Source organism: Rattus norvegicus, chromosome 12 (assembly GCF_021556685.1).
Source record: "Rattus norvegicus strain SHRSP/BbbUtx chromosome 12, alternate assembly SHRSP_T2T, whole genome shotgun sequence".
Taxonomy (NCBI): Eukaryota; Metazoa; Chordata; class Mammalia; order Rodentia; family Muridae; genus Rattus; species Rattus norvegicus.
Genome location: NC_141545.1, coordinates 14,822,488 through 14,833,193, shown reverse-complemented (window position 1 = coordinate 14,833,193; position 10,706 = coordinate 14,822,488).

Sequence of the window (10,706 nt, the reverse complement as noted above, 5' to 3'; positions counted from 1 at the left end):
CACACACACACACAGAATCTTTTAACATCGGGGCTAGTCAGATAAAGATACTAGACACAGGCTGGAGAGATGGTTCAGTGGTTAAGAACACTGACTGCTCTTCCAGAGGTCCTGAGTTCAATTCCCAGCAACCACATGGTGGCTCACAACCATCTGTAATGGGATCCGATGCCCTCTTCTGGTGTGTCTGAAGACAGCTACAGTGAACTCATATATTAAAAAAAAAATACTGGGGTTGGGGATTTAGCTCAGTGGTAGAGCGCTTGCCTAGCAAATGCAAGGCCCTGGGTTCGGTCCCCAGCTCTGAAAAAAAGAAAAAAAATACTAGACATTTGATGGGGACCTGAGTTCAATCCTGGAATTCACATAAAAATGGAAGAATTGGCTCCAGAAAGTTGTCCTGTAGTGCACACACACACACACACACACATCCACACTTTGACAAGCCAAAAACTATATGGTCTATCTGCATCAGTTTCTACACCCCCCACCTCTCTGTCTCTGTCTCTGTCTCTGTTTCTCTCTCTCTCTCTCTCTCTCTCTCTCTCTCTCTCTCTCTCTCTCTCTCTTCCCCTTCTTTCTTACCCCTCCATGCACTCTTGCATGCATGTGGGAGCATGTGCAAGCTCGTGCACACACACACAGTGTTCATGACTTAGAAACAAGGGGCACAGATGGAGTCCAGGTGAGTCATATATTTATATGTTAAGGTGAAGCTACGAAAATGGTACAGGCAGATTCTGAAATACGGTAACCATGTACCAACCGAACAAGCCCAGCAAACTACGGAAATTAAAAGATCACAGGCACAACAGGAAGTTAAACTTAAAACAAAACAAATAAACAAAGGAAACCCAAGAATATCTGTGACTGTAAAGACAACAGCAATAACAAAGCTTCCCCCTCTGGGTTACAGGAATTCTAGCTAACTGTGCAGCAGGGTCCAGAGGCAGCCAGCAGGCCTCCGGGAGGGAACCCAGCCCTAACCCTGAGTCCTCTCAGTCAGTCCTACTTTTGCCTAATTTTACTGTGTTATTCACTAATCGTACCAACTCCTAATGACTCGCCTCTTAGGTTGTAAATAACTGGACACTGGTTATCTATAAAAATGAAACTCCTGGTGCTGCCTGTCCTTTACACAGAGGCACTGTTTAGGTTAGGCTGAGTGTCCAGGGAGGTAGCCCAGGTTCTGGAATTCTGTTGCATCCCTGATGTCTCACCGTCGACCCAGCTTGGCTTCATTGATGCCATTCGTGAAGCCTCCTGTCCTTCGGAGGGCCAGTTGGCACACTGCTGCTAGAGCTGGGCCAACCTCAGAACCTCTGCCTGATCTCTGAGACAAAAGTGAGTTTCCTTGCCTTCCTAGAGCAGAGGTCAGGCTCTGTTGCAGGCTAGGTAGAGCTTGGAACACTAGTCATATATCAGTCTAGAGGAAGGCCGAGTGGCTGACTAGTTCAGCTCTAGAAAGTCAAGATTAGGGGTTGGGGATTTAGCTCAGTGGTAGAGCGCTTGCCTAGCAAGCACAAGGCCCTGGGTTCGGTCCCCAGCTCCGAAAAAAAGAAAAGAAAGAAAGAAAAAAAAAAAAAAAGAAGAAAGTCAAGATTAGCTTCCTCCCATGCTTGAAATAGTCCATCTATCTGGGTGGTGGGGGCACAGGTCTTTAATCCCAGCACAAGTGGATCCCTTTGAGTTCAAGGCCAGTCAGGTCTAGAGAGTGAGTTCTAGGACAGCCGGGGTTACACACAGAGAAACAGTTGTCTCAGAAAGAAAAAGAAAAAGAAGAAAGGAAGCTGGTTGTTTCTGCAGATGAAAGGAACTTGGTGGCAGGGATAGCATTGGTACTCAGAACCCACCGGGAAGCAGTCCCTCCTTAGTCTCGGGGGTTAAAGGTGACACTTTTTGAGAAAGGTTGTAAAACATTAACGGTGGGTAAAGTTCTTTCCCGATCGCACGATTTGTGAACTGGGTGGTGTTTGCCCTGTAAAGGGCACCGTGTTTGCGAAGGGTAATTTGGAATTGGCAGTGCCAATGTCCCCTTAGCTTCCTGCTGCACCGAGGTTAAGTGTGGCAGGTCACATCAGGAGCTTCGGAAGTGTCTAGGATCAATGTTGAGTTTGAGTGAGTTCGGCTAAATGTCTGGAGCCACCGGGACTTCCTATGGCTCCCGTCCTATCAGCTAAATGCTTACAGAGTCGCTGACAGCAGAGTGAACGGGAGCGGAAGACTGCGCCTCTCGGCTAACAACCTCTGATGTCACTGTGGTCTCTCACCCCAGACCTCTGAGTGACCTAGGGCCTTGTACACAGTCTGCGTGCAGGAAGTGTGGTGTTTTGTGCCTCACTCCCCTGTCTTTTTTGTTTTTTGTTTTTTTAATTGAATAAACCCACGAGGAGCATTTACTGAGCAAACAAGTGGTGCTGTCACCTGCTCTACACAAGTGGCCTGCTGCTCCCTGGCACCTACCTTCTTGCTAGGAAGGCACAGGTGTTACTCGGCATGGGTGGAACCAGGATGGGACCCGTGGAGCCAGGAGCCTGTATGTAGGTGCTTAAGCAGTACCTACAGGAAGTCAGTGAGCTCAGAGGACCATATGGGTCCAGGGCTGAGGCTGGCAGGCACTTGTGTGTCTTCTGGGCAAAGATCAGGTTGCCTCAGATGTGGGGGGGGGGGGCTGGATGGGTGTGGATAAATAAGGATTGCTTTCAGGACATGGGCAACTGGGCTTTAGAGATTGGTCTGAGGGCCGGAGAAATGACTCAGTGATTAAGAGCACTGACTGCTCTTCCAGAGGTCCTGAGTTCAATTCCCAGCAACCACATGGTGGCTCACAACCATCTGTAATGGGATCCGATGCCCTCTTCTGGTGTGTCTGAAGACAGTGACAATGTGCTCATAAAAATAAAATAAATCTTTTTTTTTTTTTAGACTCCTTAAAAAAAGAAATTGGGGGTTGGGGATTTAGCTCAGTGGTAGAGCGCTTGCCTAGCAACCGCAAAACCCTGGGTTCGGTCCCCAGCTCCGAAAAAAAGAAAAAAAGAAAAAAGAAATTGGTCTGATCCTACCTTAGCCTTTCAAATAAATAGCCAAAGGCATTACTTGATTCTGTCTCTGCAGGAAGCTTTCTGCAGGAAGCATCAACACTTTACTGAGGTCTTACTATTTCATAGTTTGTGGTTTGGAAACATGGCCGTCACCGGCACAGGTAGCAAAAGTCACCGAGCCCCAGCACTGGGCAGGGGGCTGAGAAATCATATTAATAAACATGTGTTGAGTCCAGACATGCACACCACATGAGTGCAGTGCCCGTAGCGGCCAGAAGAGGGCATCAGATCCTCCGGATCTGGAGATAAGGTGAGGCACCGTGTGGGCGCTGGGAATGGCTTCTGCACCCTCGGCAATAGCAAAAAAACCTCTTTCCTGCTGAGTCATCTCCTTGGGCTCAATTGTCACTTTTTTTTTTTTTTGAGGCGTCTTTTATCACAAGGACACAGGAGGAGAATGTATGCCCAGCTTACATAGAAGACTGCCGATTTGAAGACTGAAGTCGAGGTAAAAGGCACACTTTTCCTTCACTAATCACAGCTGAAGCAACCCCAAGGAGCTTTCCATTGTTCAAGCTGTTTATAACAGCCTGGATCCACAGCTCCTAGGACTGCGTGGAACCCCCGCCACTGGCGCTCAGACAGCTGCTGCTTCGCCATTCAGCCTCTGCCAATCCGACCCCAGGCAGGCGGGCATGCTCGCCATGGTTCATGAAACTCAGCTTGTGCCGCTCCTGTTTGTAAAGCAATGAAAGGCTTCCATGTAATGATGGGCGCTCCTGGAGCAGCGAAGGAACCCTGAAAGCAGACAAATTGATATTTCAGAGCCCGTGGAATCCTGCTGATGAATTCCATTCATAAGAAGGGTGGGTGTGGCTCCCCGGCATTTGGCAGCATCACAAAGCAATCAGACTAATTGGTTATTGTCTTCCAATAATATAAAAATCCAAAGCCCATCATTGAAGCAAAGAATACATCTATTTGGATGACGATTACACAGTTTGGCTGTTTGCTTTAATCAAATCATAAAATAATGATCAAATTTGGATTTGATTATGTGCCTATAAAGATAACCGGAGAGCCAACATAAGAAACTGTCAGTCAAAGTCTTCTCAGACAATAGCTAGCATTACAATATGCCAATGACATTTTTATCAGGTAGTTAAGTTAATTACTTGTGGTAAATGTGTTAGTGGGACCAGGATAGATTGCTGTCAACATTTGCTGACCACTTTAAAATGCTGCCCAACCATATGGGAGGAATTGAGGGTGTAATAGCATGCAATTTATTTACACCTGCTAATGTCATATAAAATCCAATAAAGAACTATGATTGGAGGCGTTATGTTTTTCCTCACCACAAGATGGCACTGTATAGTTTTTTTCTCCCTTCAGAAGCAACATGGGCTGATTGGAAGGAGTGATTTCCACCTCCTTTCCTTGCTGAGTGAAATCTACTCCTTCCTTCCCTGTCCCCCAAGTACTTCATGGCCCCTGGCTCTTCTCCATCCCGGATTAAACAGGGCCTGCATGCTGCCACTTTGGCAAGGGCTGGATCCATTGGTTCACCCTCTTGTTTTCCCAGAGCTTAATGCCATGCATACAATTCTATTTGGAGATTCTTTATTTCTTTTTCTTTTCTTTTTTACGGTGGAGCAACTGAGGTCCAGACACGATGAGTAGATTGCCCAGATCCACGGCTGAGAGGAAGCATAGATTGAGAGCCCAATTCCAGGTCGTCTGACCCCCTTGTTGATCAGGTTTTGTCTCAGAGAAGGGGTAGGTATGTCTACGAGAAATAGGGGAACCGATTTAAAGTCCGTTCATAAAGCAGTTAGACCCTTTGGGATGCCGCATAGACACATGTATACACATACGAAGGCTCTGCCGCCTGTTGCCTGTTCACACCCGTTGTGGTGGGAGTCCAGTCCCTGAACAATGTAAAATGGCCGGACACGCAACCTCAATGTGCGTGCACAGTTGCAGCGGCAGCTGCTCGGTGGGCGCGCATGCTTGCAGCCCTCTGGGGGGTGGGGGGGACTGGCGCTACAGTTTGGGTTTGTAAAGGGAGCCCTCGTGATGGCTGAGATAGCAGAGTAAGGTGAGTAAGAAAGGACCTGCCTTCCCTCTGCTTGCTAAGACCTACATAGGAGGTTTCCTGAACCGGAGGTCTGAAGAATTAGAACACAGAAAATCCAAGCAGACTGTTCCATTCCAGCTGCAGCTGCAAGAAGGCATCCTCTCTCCTTTTAGATTCCTTTTCCCTCTGGGAGAGGGGGTGGGGCCCGTGGTCAGATGAGCCAGCAGCTGCCTCTACATCTGCTCAAAGCCCTGTTTTTAGAAGACACACTGTAGAACCCAGCTGTTAGCTCTTCTCCGTGGGCAAGCGTGGTCCTTTTGAGATCTTTCAGTGCGTTAGAAGTAACCAGCTAATGAGAGCCACAGTCTTCCGGGAGTCACCTGCATGTCTCTAACAGGACCCCAGACCTCTGGAGGAATACGCAGACCCTCCTGCCCGCTTCCTCTCCCCATATAACCCTCCACTTTAAAGAGAGATGGTTCTTGAGTCTGTTAACCCCAAGACCAGCAAGAAAGAATTGGTCCCAAAGCTCTTCTAATGCTCTCTTCTGTTCTGTCTTGTAGTATTGGTCAGATAGGCATACAGGATAGGCATCACTTGACCTTTGACCTTTGACCCGAAAGTTCCAAGAGGGAGAAAACCTGCTTCAAGCTTAAAAACCTGCCTGGCCTTTGGCAAGCTAGGCTGAGAGTCCAGACTGCCCACCCACTGTTCTCCTACCTCTTTGCTTCCAAGAGAATCCTGGCAGCGCCCACATATCCTATATAGGGCTGTATGAATCAGGTCCCTCTCAGGTATCACATCCAGGTCTAGTTGCCTTTATCTGACATCTTCTCTGTCTGTCCCCACTCCCAACAGGACCGGTGGCTAGCTGGAGGGGGTCTGGTAAGATTAATGGGGAAATCTGAGTCCAAGCAGCCATCTGACAAGTAGGCGGGCTTTTGTAAAATTTGGAAGGTGGTGGGGGAAGGAGGCAATAACCGAGACCAAGAGATGCTACCATGGTCCCTGGCACCCTGACCTCTCAGTGACTAGGAAGATCCCTAAGTCCTTCCTGTCAAATGACACGGTATTCCCAGAGAACCTATACATCTCGAGAGGCCTCGAAAGGCCTATGGTATCCAAACGACTGCTGTTCTAGGTCGTGTAGGCATCACAGCAAGGAAAGACGCCTGTCTGCTTTTGGTCTGGGATCGGTTGAGTTCGTGAGTGAGGAGCCTTTGAATACAGAGGTTCTACGGCATCTGGTAGTGTCTGTGTGGCTGTGTGACTGACAGAGACGGCTCCGCCAAGCATACTTGGACACCGTGGGAGGGTAAGAAGTGAGAGATGCTGGTAGGTCCTGTGAGACCTTGCAAATATACCAGAAAGGAACCGGGACTCCGTCCCAAAGATGGCGGCTTGTTTCTCAAACAGCTGGAATTTGAGAAGGAGCCCTGAGCGGTGGCGGAAAGGCTCAGAGAGGATGAGTGTAGGTGCTGGCTGTGGCTGAGTTCAGGGGTGACCACAGTGAACTGGATCAAAAAAGGTGTCAGTTGAAGGGAAGAGAAATGGGTGGATCCTCCCTCCAAAGTAAACCAAGAAGCCACGTAGAAATGGGGCAAGGACTCCCTAAAGGTATCCTGCTCACCTCTGCCAGGCACTTGTCTGCTAGCTGTCGGGAGAAATTATCAAACACACAACCCTTGCTGTGCTGCCGACGGAGGCTGCCCGTTCCTGAGCCTGACCCCAAGGGTAATTAGGGAGCAACTGAGCAGGAGTCTCTGGACAAAATCTGGTCCCTGCGAACTAAAATGGATTTAAAGTGGGTGTCATCGATTAAGCCCAGGCTCGTGGCAATCCTCTGGCAGAGCTATGGCGGCAAAACATGATTTGACCAAGGGAGAGGAGAGCTAATCAGAAAATGCTGGGAGTCCTGTGACAACAGGCTGAAAGTGAAGAGTCGTCAGTGGAACCATGCCTCAGTGCCAGCGACGGTCTGCAAGATGATTCTAGATACGCAAACACCACAGGAACATTCAAAGAGCGGGAGTGTGGATGGCCCGGCGTCTGCTGACTGTACAACCGAGGGCCACAAGTGCCAGCTTGCCCTTACTGGGTGACTAGATAGAAACCTTGCAGGCTTTCAGGAAGGCTGGGGCACAGTAGGACTGTAGCTGGTGGTGACATGTCCTTGGGGGGAGGGGGAGGGCCTTGTCTCATTTCTGCCTGGCTTCTCTGACTTTGGAGAAGGGACCCACCCATTTCTCTTGCTTAATCCAGGGCACAGAATGGTTAGATTTTTTTTTTCTCTTGAGCCATTGTCTTCTAACTTTGCGTGGTTTATTTAACACCACCCATCCAACCATTTTTTTCCGCCTTGTCCAGCACTCGAGAGCCCACTGTCATTAACAGACGTGATATTTTGTGATTTACACGCAGATCACAGAAATGGTGGCAGTGAGACCCTTCCCCTCAGCCACGTGCTTTGCTTTGGGCTTTGGGGGGGGGGCGGGGTTAGTTGAGTCTGTGACCTGTGAGGTAGCTGAAGTAGAGAGATCAAGTAGCCTGCTGAGATGTCTTTTGAAACTTGAAACCGCTGTGCGGGGACTGTCGGACCGGGTGCCCACTACTGTATAGATGAGCCAGTAAGGGGTAGGGGCTGCTGCTTAAGTCACATGCAGGTAGTGGCAATTGGAATCAACCCAAAGATCTGTCCACCTTACTCCCTGGCTCAGAAGAGGAGAAAGGCCATGTTGCTAGGTGTGGTGGCTCACACCTTTAAGTCCAGCACTCAGGAATCAAAGGCAGGTGGAGCTCTTGAGTTCGAGGCTAGCCTAGTCTACATAGTGAGTTTCGGGCCAGCCAGGGCTACACAAGTGAGACCTTCTCACTGCTCAAATAAGAGGAAAGAACAGATAGTACGCCTCGTTTATTAAGTTCAAGGCATGTTTTTGGACAAAGCCAAAGTTCAGTTTCCAGCTGGGAATGGGATAAACAGAATTACATGCTGAAGACTGCCTAGGGCAGTCCACAGCTGAGAGTGTAAGGTCCCGAAATTACCAGACACACTCATCCCTGGTACATTATATATCCGAGTTTGGGTTAAAAAGAAACATAAAATGGTTGGATTCCGTTTGGAGAGATGGCTCAGGAGTTAGGAGCACTGGCTGCTGTTCCAGACGACCAGGTTGGGTTCCCAGCACCCACACGGTGGTTCAGAACCCTCTAACCAGGGGCTCTGCCGCCCTCTTCTGGCACACATGATGCCCAGATACACAGAACCAGCAATAGTCGACTGAATTCTGTGTCAGTCTCCCCTGGTCCCAGAAAGCCCCTCTTGCTCTCCTGTGTGAGAGCTCAGTGCCACCTGATCCCGAGTTATTTCGGGAAGCACAAAACTTTGGACCTTCATGTTCGTTGTGCTAAGTAGCAAATTCCCTAAGTTCCTTACTTGGTGGTCTAAACCAACACACATTTTTTTTTTTTTTTTTTGCTGTTGCTATGCAACATGCATTTTTAATTTTTGAATTTGGCTTGGTATTTTGTTTTTGAGACGGGGGTCTCTTTCTGTAGCTTTGGCTATCCTGTAGCTTGCTATGTAGACCAGGCTGGCCTCAAACTTAGAGATCCACCTGTCTCCACCTTCCAAGTGCTAGGATTAAAGGCATTCATCACCACACCCAGCCCCACAACCGGCAGTTTTTAATCACACAATTTCTGTAGGTCAGGAGTCTGGGCACAGCTCATCTGGGGTCTCTGCCAGGCTGCAATGGAGAAATGGGCCAGTGTGGTGGTAAATCTCCAACCCCAGGAAGCCCATGCAAAAACACACAACTCACTTACAATATTTATAAGCTGCACGCCTAGACTGGGCAGATTTACCACTACTCTACTCTTTTCCCCAGCTATGAGATTCCCTTGCTACTCGTGGCTTCTCCGGGCCACGTGGTTTTGTTCATCTTCCTCCATCTTCTTCCCCTCTCTCCCTCTCTTCCCCCCACTTTCTAAAACCTCCAGCCCCACCTTTCCCTTCCACAGCCCAATCACAGGCTCTAGCCTTTATTTGACCAGTTAGAATGGGGAGAAGAAGGTTCACCTGAAGCCGCTCTTGAGGAAGCAGAGTTAACATTAGAATGCAAAGGCCCTAGGGCAATCCACCACAGGCCAGGGTTAGAGTTTTCCTGAAGGACTGACTGAGACAAGATCCTTTAGGGCTTTAGGGTCTGGGGTCTTACCTGGCTGCTGGCCAGAGGTCACCTTAGTCCTTTACCACATAGACTTCCCCAACACAGGAACTTCCAAAGTGTTCACTGCCAAGAATTTCACTGAAGGCAAGAAAGATGTCATGTGAACCACTTCACATAGGGCTAAGTAATTAAAACACAGCAGCTCACCTGAAGTGATCATTTCATACCACTGTGGGCCACAGACATTCTAATAGTTATTCAAAGAAAACATGGATTTCACAGAAATTAATTAATTGACTCAGGTCAATTAGGAGATAGGATGCCAAGTCAGGTCACAGAACCCCCGAAGCCCACGCCTCTGACTCACAGCAGGGTAGCTGAATCACCAGTACACCGGGTCATTTATATAACGTCTCCTTTCCAAGCTACCCTCTCGAGACCAGACACCTGACTTTGCTGATGACAACAGCCCCGTTGTATACATTCAGTATTTCAGAATTTTCTCTCCAATCCACTCTATTACCACTCCTCCTTTAGTATCATATTTTCCCTCTCCCGTGCTGGCTCAAAAAAGTGATCACTATGACTCTTTCTAGTCATAGACAATGTTAGAGCTGGTAGGACCTGCTTCTGAAAGGGACTTCTTCCTCAATTATGGGCTGTGGTGTGCTGAAAGGGTAAGGGTTTTCGATATGTGCCATCTGATGACATCACAGATGTCAGCTGAATTGGAAGGTCTTGGTGGAATAAACAGGAGACAGGGTTTCTTTGTGTAGCCTTGGATGTCCTGGAATTCATTCTGTAGACCAAGCTGGCTTTGAATTCAGAGATTCACCTGTTTCTGCCTCCATTGTGGGATTAAAGCTAGTTCTGTCTGGGTTCATCTTTAGCTTTGACACTTAAGACTCACAATCCTCCTCCCCATCCCCCAACCCAACCCCCAACCCTGGGATTGGTATGTTTGGGTCTGGAAAGAGCCTGAATCCTAGCTGAGCCAAATATTGTCTAACCAAGGTTATTAACTAAGAGGAGAAAAAAATTATGTAAAGTCCAGGCTGCTTGACTGAGACCAAAGTCCTTGGAAAACAAGAGTCACAGGGGAAGGACCTCAGAATCTTCTAGAAGCTGATGTTCAGAGAAAAGGAGAAACAGAAGACTGGAGCTGGAAAAGAGTGTCCGCTGATGGAGTAGAGCGGACAAGAAAGCGAGAAAGGGAAGAGGGACCGGAAAGAAGAAAGAGACAGTCAGCAATCTGCACATGCGCATGGGGCATAAGCATGCGAACCCAACAACAATGACCTGTCAACAAGTGCTGAGACCCCTGTAGCCCTCTGTTCAGTCCTTTTTCATTTGAATTGCTTTGACGCGAGGGAATTAAGTACATTCAAACCTTCTGCAGTAAAGATATCCATTAGC